Below are 12,615 nucleotides of genomic sequence, written 5' to 3' on the forward strand. Positions count from 1 at the left end.
TCCTCTATGTCCCCTGACTCACCCCAACAACGTACCATCAAAAAAAAAAGTGTCCAAATTTGAGCCTCTGATTCTCAATAGGAAAATATATTTTCCTTCTAACAAAATTTAGCCTTCATACTCTGCCAGGACAAGGAATGGCGGCTTCCTAATGGCACAGTCAGCAGTGATATCCTACAGCTAGAGGCCTCTTGCACTGTGACTTAGGAAAGGACTCTGACACCACTGGCTGAGCTTTCATGGCCTTGTCAGAGATCCCTTAGCCAGGGGAGAGAGGCCATTAAGTGTCTCACAGATCCTCTTACAGGAGCCCTCTCCACAGCACTCAGCCACAGAGGGCATCGTTGCTGGGCCTTCTTTTGTGTTCATACAGACCCTGTTCAACCTCTGTCTTCTCTACCAATAGCCACTCCTTTGCTTACTAACCCTGCTCCCACATCCTCTCCCCAACAGCTCCCCATCCCTTTCCAGGCGAACTCTCTCACTCACACACACTGGGAAACATCATAAAGGGAATGCTGAAAATAAATATAAGCTATTCCCTCTTCCCAGGAAAAACATCTGCTTTACAAAGTGGTCGACCTTGTCATACTTAGAGTATTCCCTTCCCCGTGACTGGCCTGTTCCAAGGACAATCCGGACCAGGTTCGTTTGGCCAGAGTCCTGCCACTTTCATTAGAGAGTTCCAAAACGTTACTGTGGTTTTTGATATCACCTGACAAGATGCCTATGTCATCTGACCACCTGCTGCACGCCTGTGCAAAAGAGGACAAGCCCCAAATCTGGTCTTTCAGGCATACCAGGAAAATAGGCTTTACACTCACAACCCAGATACAGCCTGCTCAGGTTTCATTGCCATGCTCAACACAGAGCCCCGTGGATCATGTCAGACCATCAATGTAAGGAGTGAGTGGGGAAGGATTGCTGAAATCATATGGTTACATTTCTATTGGGGGGGAGAAAAGGACCATTATCTAGCCCTCTAGCAAGCTATGGGATATCACACGGGGATCCTCTGAACACTCTGGCCTCTTTCAGTCTGGAATAGCTGAGAGAATGAGCAGTACACTCACCCAGACGGTCCAGAGGGCCAAGCTGGCCTGGCTCTCCATTCTATAAGCTAAGTGACTCCCGATATTAGACATAGACTTCAAAAGCTAGACCCGAGTCCATTCTCTACTTCATTAAACATAGCTTCTAAGATCTTTAATAACTGGAAGGAACTTGAAGAACTCTCAACCTGTGGATGGAAGGGAGAAAACGGCAGGTGAAATAAATGACAACAATTGCTTCCTCCTTACTCTCCTCAGAAAATCGGGGATTTTCATCCAGTCACCATCTAGTTCAGCCTAAAAAAAAGCAACCCATTCTTGAGTAAAAGTATTCTTTCTTGCTATCAGTGTGGCCAACTAAGACAGTTGTGCTGGCTAACTTTAAGTCTACTTGTCCACATGTTAGAGTTATCTGAAAGGAGGGAAACTCAATTAAGAAAATGCCTCCATAAGATCTGGTTGGAAGGCATTTTCTTAATTAGTGATGACGGGAGAGGGCCACTGGGCTGATGGTCCTGGGTTCTATAAGAAAGCAGGCTGAGACTGATGAAAGCAGAGGCAGATACCCATAGACAAACACTGAACTGAACTCCTGGAATCCAGTGTCAGAAAGAGAGATCTGATGGACAAAGGAGTTAAGTCTGGGCTGGTTTAACCCACAGAAACAGCTGACCTGAACAAGGGGGAGCTCTTGGACCCCAGATTGATGGCTGTGTGGAAAGCACAGGACTGACCCAGACCCCCTGAATGTGGGTGTCAGTGAGGAGGCCTAGGTAATCTATGGGGCCTTGGGTAGTATTTATTCCTGGCATACAAATAGACTTTGAGTGCCCATGCCACAGTATGGGAGGCTCTCTCAGCCAGGACTCTTGGGGGAGGGTCCAGGCCCTGCCCTGGATGAAATGATAGTTACTGGAGTTCCACCATGGAGGGCCTCACCCTCCTTGGAGATCGGACTAGAGATTGGATTGGGTGGGAGACTGGGGGACCTGGTGGGGAGGAGAGGGGAAGAGGGGAGGGAGAGGGAGATAGGATTGACATGTGAAACAAGATTGTTTCTAACCTAAATAAAAAAAAAGAAAGAAAGAAAGCTAACAAGCAGCACCCTTTTATGGCTTCTGTATGAGCTTCTGACTCCAGGTTCCTGCCCTGTTTGAGTTTCTGCCCTCATTACTTTTGGTGATGAATGCTATATGCAACTCTGAGTGAAAATAAACCCTTTCCTCCCCAAGCTGTTTTTGGTTGTGGGGTTTCACTACAGCCATACAAATCCTAAAACAACAGTTCAGCTGAGAGTGCCCAAGGCCACAGTGCTATTAGGCTTTCCCAATGTCCAACCACGCCCAGTCTGCAAAGTGGGGGCTCACTTGAAGTCATAATTTGTCTTCCCCTCCCTGTTTTCAAGGAAGTCCCTACCTCTTTGAACAGGCCCTAGCCAAAAACCCGTCCTTCCTTGATTTCTCCCTGGGAAGAGACTACTTTAGTATGTGGATGACTTGCTAACCCTAAGCCCAGACAAATCCACTCAAAGTACAATTCCCTTTTCAAAAGCGAGCCTCATGTAGATGTAAGGTTTCTCTTTCAAAAGCCCCAATCTTGTATCAAAAGATCCAGTCAATGGGATTTATATTAATTCCAGTCACAAGGAGCCTTTCTGGTAACCATAAGGATTTCGTTTTGACAGTTGGGACCCCAGACAGAAAATAATGACAATGGACTCTCTTGTCATGCTAGGATTTTACAGAAATTGTATTCCCCAGTTTGGTCTTCCAGCTAATTCTTTATGAAGCCTGAAGGAGACAAGAAGGAGAGTGAGGAGAGTAAGTCCCTAAAATAACATGGTCCCTAGACTTCCTTGAACAGCAGAGAACCTTAGGGCTAAGTACGGCAGCTACCATGCCTCATCAGATCTCTGAAACTCCCCATTCCAGAGCCTTCCACTGAGTCACAACTAGTCGAACAGGCACCAGAGCTTCTCCTACAAACTCCAGAGTAGATGAGAAGACCTGCCAGAGTTTAAATACTGTGTCCATACAGCTAGACCTTGCCTCTGAGGCCTCTACCACATTCCTGTGACATACCTAACCACAGCACTGAACTAGACCTATGAGATTCTCCACTTCTCCACTGCAAGGCCATCTGGTTCACAGGTAAAACAGGTTGATGTGGCAGGATACAGGTGTTAGTGACTGTATCACAGAGGTCATAGGCTAGGAATGAAGCTTACTAGTCACACAGTTTTCATCTGTGCTTTCCACATGAAACCATTCCGTAGAGAAAGGGGCCTCTTTGCTGCTTCCATATCGGGTGGCCACTCATTGCAAGAACTAAGAGGAGGTGTCTGATGCTTCTCCAGGTAACAAGGTGGTGAATCAACAGACCACACAAATGGCTCTGCTTCTACCGAGGGCTGCCTTCGCTCCCAGTCACACACATCTTCATCTGCAGTACACCCTGAAGAGATGTAACATGCTCTAAGTCAAGGCTTCCCAGCAACCCCCACGGTACCAGTCATCTCTTTTTATGGAGCCCTCCAAACAAGCTGGATGCTCATAATAGAAAACCCTGAACAATTTTTACCAGGCCACAATTGGGGGGCCAAAGCCTTCTGTTCTAGTTACGTTTCTGTTGTTGCGATAAAACACTGACCAAGGGAAACTTAGAGGAGGAAAGGGTTTACTGGTTTATAGGTTACATTCCCCTATCAAGGGAAGTACATTAGTCACGGTTCTCCAGAGTCACAGAATTCATGGAATGAATCTCTCTTTCATACACATATATGAGAATTTATTGGAATGACTTAGAGGCTGCAGTCCAACAATAGCTAGTTATGAATGAAAAGTCCAGGAATCTAGAAGTTGCTCAGTACCACGAGGCTGGGTATTTAATTTGGTCTGATTGGATCCCAAAGAAGGAATGGATGGGCTGATGGAGATAAGGGCAAGAGGGCAAAGAACACCCCTTCTTTTATATAGGCTTCCAACAGAAGGTGCAGCCCAGATTAAAGGTATGCCTTCCAGCCTCACCGTCTGGGTTAAAGGCATGTGTCTTCCTGCCTCAAAATCCGGATTACAAATGTGCCCTCCAATTCTGGGTTATAGGTCATTCCAGATACAGTCAAGTTGACAACCAAGAATAGTCATCACAGAAAGGCAAGGATGTTGTGGAATATTATTTTTAAGGTGTGTTACATTTGTTTATGCTATGGAAAATTTGTTTTAATGATGCAAAGATGTGTTGCTTGTCTAAAACACCTGGTGATCTAATAAAGAACTGAATGGTCAATAGTGAGGCAAGAAAAAGGGCTAGCAAGCAGAGAGAATAAATAGGAGAAATCTGGAGGAAGAGAAGGAGCGAGATAGAACAAGAAGAGAAAGACATCAGGGCCAGCCACCCAGCTACACAGCAAGCCACAGAGAAAGAGGAAAAGAAAGTTATACAGAAATAGAGAAAGCCAAAATCCAGAGGCAAAGACAGGATAATTTAAAATAAGAAAAGCTGGCTAGAAACGAGTCACACTTAGGTCTCTCCATGTGTGATTTATTTAGGAGCTGGATGGCAGGCCCCCAAAAGAGCAAAGAGGAAAAGGTAAAAAAACAACTACACAAGGTAAGAATTGAAGCAGAGACCATGAAGAAGCAGTGCTTACAAGTTTGCTTGGCTGCCTTTCTTATACGGCCCAGAACCAACAGCCCAGAACCACCAGCCCAGGGCTGGTTCTGTCCACCCTGGGCTTGGCTCTCCCACATCAACTAGCAATTAAGAAAATACCACACAGACATGCCCACAGGACAGTCTGATGGAGGCACTTTCTCAATTGTTACTCTCTCTTCCCTGCTATGTCTAGGTTTGTGTCAAGTTGGCAATAATCATGACACTCTCCAAATGGTAACCGAGCCTCTTTCTCAGCACAGGCATTCTTTAGACCCATGCTCCATTTCCAAATCTTTACCCACAGATGTCAGTCCCAACCAGAAAGGGTCCTCAGACCTCCTCCCCTTTTACAGCCAGTTCAGTGTGAAAGAACTGAAATAGATCTCAACCATAGCCCCATACAACGGGTTGCAGTGGATTCCCTCACCAGGGAGAGAAAGGCTTTTCCTGCTAAAGCAGACACAGCCTAAGAGGTAACCATGGTCCTCACAGGGTATACTATTCTATATTTCAGGCTCCTCTGATCCCTCCAGGCAGATTATGGTCAGGCTTTCATTTTTAATAACATTCAGGAAGTGAGTGAGGATTAACTCAGCATAGCCTGACATCCAACACCCTCAATCTCCCCAGAAGGTCAAAAGGACAAACCTAACCCCTTAAAAAAATCTCTCAGTAAACAGATGAAATTCTACGGTTTCAATGTACTCCATGAGTGTATTCTTGGCTTGATTTCTGTTCCAGTTTCTCCTACTATAGGGAGGGAGGGAGGGAGGGAGGGAGGGAGGGAGGGAGGGAGGGAGTGTGTGTGTGTGTGTGTGTGTTACATGTATATGTGTGTAGGTCTGCATGCCCATGCTGAAGCATATGGAGACTAGAGTTTGATGTCAGAATATTGGGCTCAATTTCTTTTTCACCTTAATTTTTTGAGATGAGATCTCTCACTGAACTAGGAGCTCACCATTTTAGTTAAACTGGCTGACTAGTGAGCCCTAAGGATTCTCCTGCCTCTACCTCCCAGTGCTGGGCTTACAGCTGTGATCCAGTAACATCACTGTGCCCAGATCTTTATGTGGATGTGGGAGAATCTGAATCCATACCCTCTGGCTTGCACTTTACTCCCTGGGTCACCTCCCAACCCCGTGTGGGAAGGTTTTAAGATAGACCCAGTCTCCTGATTCAGTGTGAGAAGGAATCTTGACACTGGCCGTGAGATTCCATTTTAACAAGACCCCTTTTGAATCAGCAGTGTGGCCGTCCCAGGACCTCAGAGAACCAACTTTTGGGATCATACACTGACACTTGGCCAACAGAATATCTCTAGACTTAGGGAAAGGAATTCTGAATCTGTCTGGAGACAGGCTTCGGAGGAACACAAGCACAGGTTCTAGGCATCATGCCCCACACTGGGAAGGGCCACTCAAAGGTGGGTCCAGTATTTATATCCAGTCCCCTGAGGGACTGCCTAGAGGTACAACCCATGTCTGTGACCCAACTAATGAGACCACTCACAGACAGAAACACCCCATCCATACCCCATCTTAGCAGAAATTAGAACAGCACTTACAATCCAAGCCTCAGGAGGTTCCCCCAGCTTCTATGGCCAGACGCAGGCAGGACTACTTCCCGAAATGCCCAGCATCTTGACCTAAACTCAGAATGGATCATGGAAACATAACAGTCATCTAGTGCCCCAGGAAGAAAGGCCTTGGAAAGCTACAACTAGAACAGTGAGCAGGCAGGACTATGCTCACGTTCCACATCCCCACCTAGTCCTCCCCCTTCACAGATATTGACCTTCAATACCTGGCGTCAGCGTAGCAGGTCATTTCATCCTGTCTCACCCCACGCCACACACACACACACACACACACACACACACACACACACACACACACACACACCCTCTCTTCTTTCTTTCCTTTTGCTTTTGATCAGCTTTCCAGAGAATACACGCGTTGGCTTGATCTGTAGTCCGCATGTCTCAGCCTCTGTGAGCAAAGTTTGTTTTGAGTTACTGGACTGCATTTCTTTAACTTTTCTTCTCATTCAAGCTTTTACCCAAACTATTCTCCCTATGTGCTCCTTTTCAATTGACTTTTCTCCCCTCTGCTTTTTCTCGGTAACTCATTGCTAGTTATTGGTCTTACTCTGTTTTATTTCCTCCCCATTTATACCCACAGTAACTGATAAATTAGTTCATACAATAAATACAGTGTTCCGTTACTTCTTGGCATTCAGGAAATATTTATTGTTTATTTGATTATTACCGTATTCTCATAGTGGGCCTACACAGTGATAGATTTTGGTTTTGCATATGGTATTCTACTGTCAGGGGAGTACTAAGAATTGAACCTGGTGCCTCCAACCTGACATCTGAAATCTAAGATAACCTAGTTTCTCATATTCCCACTGCAAGAGTAAGGGTGATTTAATAACTCAACCAGCGGCTTAACTTCAGATACATAAGAAACACACACACACACAAATAAGGCAACACAACTCTCCAAAAAATTAAATGAAATCCTAGACAAAGAATTCAAATGACTATAAGAATGCTCAAAGAACTCAGAGAAACCACCAACTTCAGAATGAATGCAGGAAAACATAAGTAAACAGACTAAAGAAGCAAGTCAATAAAGGATATAAAAGTGGAATTCAGCCGGGCGGTGGTGGCGCACGCCTTTAATCCCAGCACTCGGGAGGCAGAGGCAAGCGGATGGATCTCTGTGAGTTCGAGGCCGGGCTGGACTGGTAGCCTCCAAAACAATACAGAGAAACCTTGTCTCGTAAAACCAAAAAAAAAAAATTCTTAAAGAAAAAATGTAATAAGCTGGGCGTTGGTGGCACACATCTTTAATCCCAGCATTCAGGAGGCAGAGGCAGGTGGATTTCTGTGAGTTTCAGGACAGCCTCCAAAACAATACAAAGAAATCCTGTCTTGAAAAACAAAACAACAACAACAAAATGTAACAAAAATAATCATAGAAAATTTCCCAAATCTAGACAAAGAGATGCCTATCTCGGTACAGGATACATTAAGATCATCAAATAGACAAGACCAGAAAAGAACATACCAAGGTAATATTATACTTAAAACACCAACTATACATAATAAAGAGATTGAGATGAAAAAATGTATACAAAAAAGGAAAGGTTGATCTTAAAATACCACTATTTGAAGATTTGACTGTATACATGAGATGGAAGAAAAAAATCTCCACCGGTGTGCTAGCTAATTTTACACTTTGACACAGGCTAGAGCCATCTGAGAGGAGGGAATCCCAATTGAGAAAAAGCCTCCATAAAACTGGGCTGTAGGCAAGCCTGTAGGGCATTTTTTTATTAGTGATTCATGGGGAGGCTCCTGTCCATTGTGGGTGGTGCTAGCCCTGGGCTGGTGGTCCTGGGTTCTATAAGAATGCAGGCTGAACAAACCACGAGGAGCAAGCCAGTTAGCAGCAGCCCTCCATGGCCTCTGCATCAGCTCCTGCCTCCAAGATCCTGCCCTATTTGAGTTCCTGTCCTGACTTCCTTCAATGATAGACTACAACCCGGAAGTATAAACCAAATAAACCCTGTCATCCCCAATTTGTTTTTGGTCATAGAGTTTCATCACAGAGATAGAAACCCCAATTAGAACACCCAGAGAACACTTAGAATTGATAAACACTTGCAAAATGAGAGGATAAAAATTAGAATATAAAAATCAGTAGCTTTCTTACATATTATTAACAACACTGACAATTGTCAAACACATACACAAAAATAAAATACCTTAGAATAAACCTAACTAAAGAAGAGAAAGACCTCCCATGCTCAGGGACTGGGAGAATTAATATGAAAATGACTATATTACTAAATCTAGTATTCAATAAAATCTTGAATATTCAATGAAATCTCCACCAAAAATGCCAGTGTCATTCTTACACCAAAACAGAAAAACAATCTTAAAATTCAAGTAGTATCAGGGACTCTACTGCGAGACTGTGTCTCCTAGCAACATCAGAAGCTTCACCAGTAAAGTCTCTCCAACATGATCGTCCAAAGCAGAGTAAACAAGGATGACACCAACAAACACATCAAACTGGACGAGGAAACACCCACGAGGCCTCAACCCTACACAAACAACTACAGGCAACTGAGGAAAGCTGGGAGCAGGAGAGGTGAACTTCCCGAAAGAACAGCACACTAGTTGGTTGTCCAGTGCCAAATGCCCATCCCTGAAAGCATACATACAGGTAACATTATACGGACCCAAAAGGCTATAATTAGAAATATATATGTGTATATGCATACATATATGCATGCAATAACAATTAGTAAAAAAAAGATATGAATTTGAAGGAGTGCAGAGAGGAGCATGTGGGAGGATTTGAAAGGAAGAAAAAGAAGTGTTGTAATTAAATTATGATCTCAAAAATATTTTTTTTAAATTCATATAGAGCCGGACATTGGTGGCACACACCTCTAATCCCAGTGAGGTAGAGGTAAGTGAACTCTGAGTTTAAGCCAGCCTGGTCTACAGAATAAATTCCAGGACAGCCAAGCTACACAGAGAAACCTAAATACAGCCTTGCTTAATCTGTGTTGGAATGTTCAGGTCTTGTTGGTGTGGTGTCCCTAGACTCTGATGGTCTCATATTGATCTTTCTGTTGTTGAGTGTGTTCTTATACTGTCATCTTCTCATTGCTTCTTCCAGGGGTGCCTGTGGGGTCTCTCCATCTCCTGGTGGGTACAGGTTCAAGGTTCTCTTCTGGTGGGTGCAAGCAGGTCCAATACTCCAATGGCTCTCCTCTTCCGGTGGGTAGAGGCAGGACTAGCACCGCGCGACTTTGGCCGACTCTGGATGGCCTGGTCCACTGAGTACCAGAAGGTGGGTCGGAAACAGGTCCATGCTCACCTCCTCCTGTGGGTGGAGTGGGACTAACACCACGACAGCAGATTCTGGATGGCCTGGACCGCTGGGATGGGTTGCCCCGAGCACAGTCCCCAGGCCTCAGAGAAAGCCTGTCTCGAAAAACCAAAAAAAAAAAAAAAAAAAAAAAAAAAAAAAGAAATCACAGCAAAAAATAAATAAATAAATAAAATTAAGGTAAATACCTTCTTACTTCAAGAGGGAAGAACCAGGGCACAGTCACAATCAGAACAAAGCAAAACCAAATTCCAAACAGTGTACATAACAAAACATTCAGTGTCTGGGATCCATTCACATCTCCTTGGCTTCTCGAAGGAAGTAGGTCATGTCTCCAACTCCAACATGTTTATTAACTATACCTCTGGCAGATTATTAATATCTCAACTACATAGAGCATTCAAAAGCTAAATCATAAGAAATGGAGCAACACAATCAGAAAGAGGGCTGGCAAAATAAGAAAGTAGTTCTCAGAAGATGAGTCACAAGGGTTCAACAAACATATTTAAAAACAGTCCATTTCACAAACTATCAGAAAATGCAAAGCAAAAGTATGCTGAGATTCAGACTCTGCTCTACCAGAATGTCAGTCATCAAGAAAACAAGCCAAACCAATCCCTTTCATACAAAGGGAACCCTGGCCAGGCATTGGTGGCACACGCCTTTAATCCCAGCACTCGGGAGGCAGAGGCAGGCAGATTTCTGTGAGTTCGAGGCCACGCTGGACCGACAGCCTCCAAAACAATACAGAGAAGCCCTGTCTCGTAAAACCCAAAAAAAAAAAAAAAAAGGGAACCCTGCTGCTGGGAAGCTAAACTAGCCTGGATCTATGGAAGTCAGTGTGGGGGTTTCTCATAAAAACTAAAGTAGATCTTCCCTGTGACCCATCTACACTACTCCTGGATATTTAAGTACCCAGTTCATCATATCACAGAGATATGTGCTTGTCAATGTTTACTCGGCACTATCACAATAGCTAAGTTATGAGCCTAACTGTATAACAACAGGAAAGCTGGTAAAGAAAGAAGACGATGACAACAACGACAATGACGTGTGTGTGTGTGTGTGTGTGTGTGTGTGTGTGTGTATGTGTGTGTGTATTCTCAGCCCTTAAGAAGAACAAAGCTAGGTTGCTTGTAGGAAAATGGATACACCTGGAGATAATCATATTAAGCAAATTAAGCCAGACTCAGAAAAACAAATGTGTTTTTTCTCATATATGGTTTTTAAATCTCATATAGATACATAAAATTACATATGCCTATGTGACATATGAAAATAGAAGTGAAACTGGTGAACAAAAGTGACTAATGGAGGGGAGTAAGAAAGAGGGTGCCAATGGATCATGGAGGGAACACTCACAACATATAATACATACTTGTATGAAAATGCATTTATGTAACACAGAACCATGTACAATGAATATACACAATAAAAATTAACAACAAAAAACCCTCCCAACAAAAACCCACCCAAAACAGTCTGAACTGGACTCTGTTGAGTTCTACTCCTATCTCCCACTGCAGGGAAGCCACCCGTAAGCATCTCCAGGCCCCTGTGAATAGCCAAGATTCTCTCTCACACACTTCTCTGAATTCTATGAGATAATTTTATAAGCTCTCTTCTCATGTTTTCTCAATATCAAGCAGGACCAAACTCAGTTTGGAGGATTCATCTTCAGCCTGTCTCTTCCAGGACTTCTCTTAGACTGTTTCTGGACTGTGGTCACCACTAAATTCAAGTTACAACCTCTATTGCTAATTCTATACAAAATATAAGTGTGGTGAGAGCGCAATATTGGGAACCTAGTCATTGTTCTTTTGTTTGCATTCCTCTAAGCAGCCAACCTCTCGCCCCAAAGACACCCCTTTTACCTGTCTGGATTTATGATCCAATCTCTCCTCATCTGATTCCCTTTCCCAATGCTACACCTCCATCTGTGCTGCCTCCTGATGGTCATCCTTTATGGTTTAGTCATTTCTCACCCTCTCACTCTAGACATAAGCTGAAGAGAAACTTGGTCTAACCTGTCTAGTTGTTGGATATGTCCATACTCCATGTTGATAAATGTGGTGATTCTCCAAGACCACCTATGGTCATAAAACACATGGTTAATGCCTCTTTACAATACTTGAGAGTCTCTTGTATCAGACATTCAATAGTTATTCTTAATGAAAACTGGGGAAGTCTTTTGTACATGAGACCCCAATGGCAATAGCCCACCCCAACAAAAAATACAGGCCAAGCCCAATCCTTGGACTGGTCTTTCTGTTTCAAGTCTATGGAAGAAAACTGATCATTTGTATGGTGCCTAGATACCATCATATATTACTAAGTGATCTTCTTATGCAACCCAAATGACGATACCCTGGGTGAGAATCATGTGATAAACAAGATAGATGTACTCTTCTTACTATTTCTGTCAACCTATGTTGGGCATCTTAGTTATTGCTTATTGCATGAAGAGACACCATGACCACAGCAACTCTTACAGTTGGGCTTACTTACAATTTCACAGACTTAGTCCATCATCATCCTGGCAGGGAGCATGGTGGTATGCGTGACACTGAAGCAGTAGCTGAGAACTACAACCTGATCCACAGGCTGGGGATGGGGGATTAAGTGTGTGTGTGTGTCTGTGTGTGTGTGTGTGTGTGTGTGTGTGTGTGTGTGTATGATTGGCTTTTGAAACCTCAAAGCCCAACCCTAGTGATACACTTCCTCCAACAAAGACCCTCCTTGTTGGATGACCCAACAAAACCTCCTAATCCTTCTAATCCTTTCAAAGAGTTTCACTCCCTAGTGACTAGGCTTTCAAATATATGAGCCTATGGGGGCCATTCTTGTTTAAATCACCACAGTGAGGTGCTGGAACACAGTCCAAGACTGGAGTGCTTTAAGAAGTCTGAGAGCTTGCGAGAAAAGTTCAAGAAAACAAGACAAGTCTTGTGATCTCTGTTTCTTTTTTTAAAAAATGGAATTGTTCTTGGAATGTG

The sequence above is a fragment of the Mesocricetus auratus genome, unplaced genomic scaffold, assembly GCF_017639785.1.
Source record: "Mesocricetus auratus isolate SY011 unplaced genomic scaffold, BCM_Maur_2.0 Super-Scaffold_2245, whole genome shotgun sequence".
Lineage (NCBI taxonomy): Eukaryota > Metazoa > Chordata > Mammalia > Rodentia > Cricetidae > Mesocricetus > Mesocricetus auratus.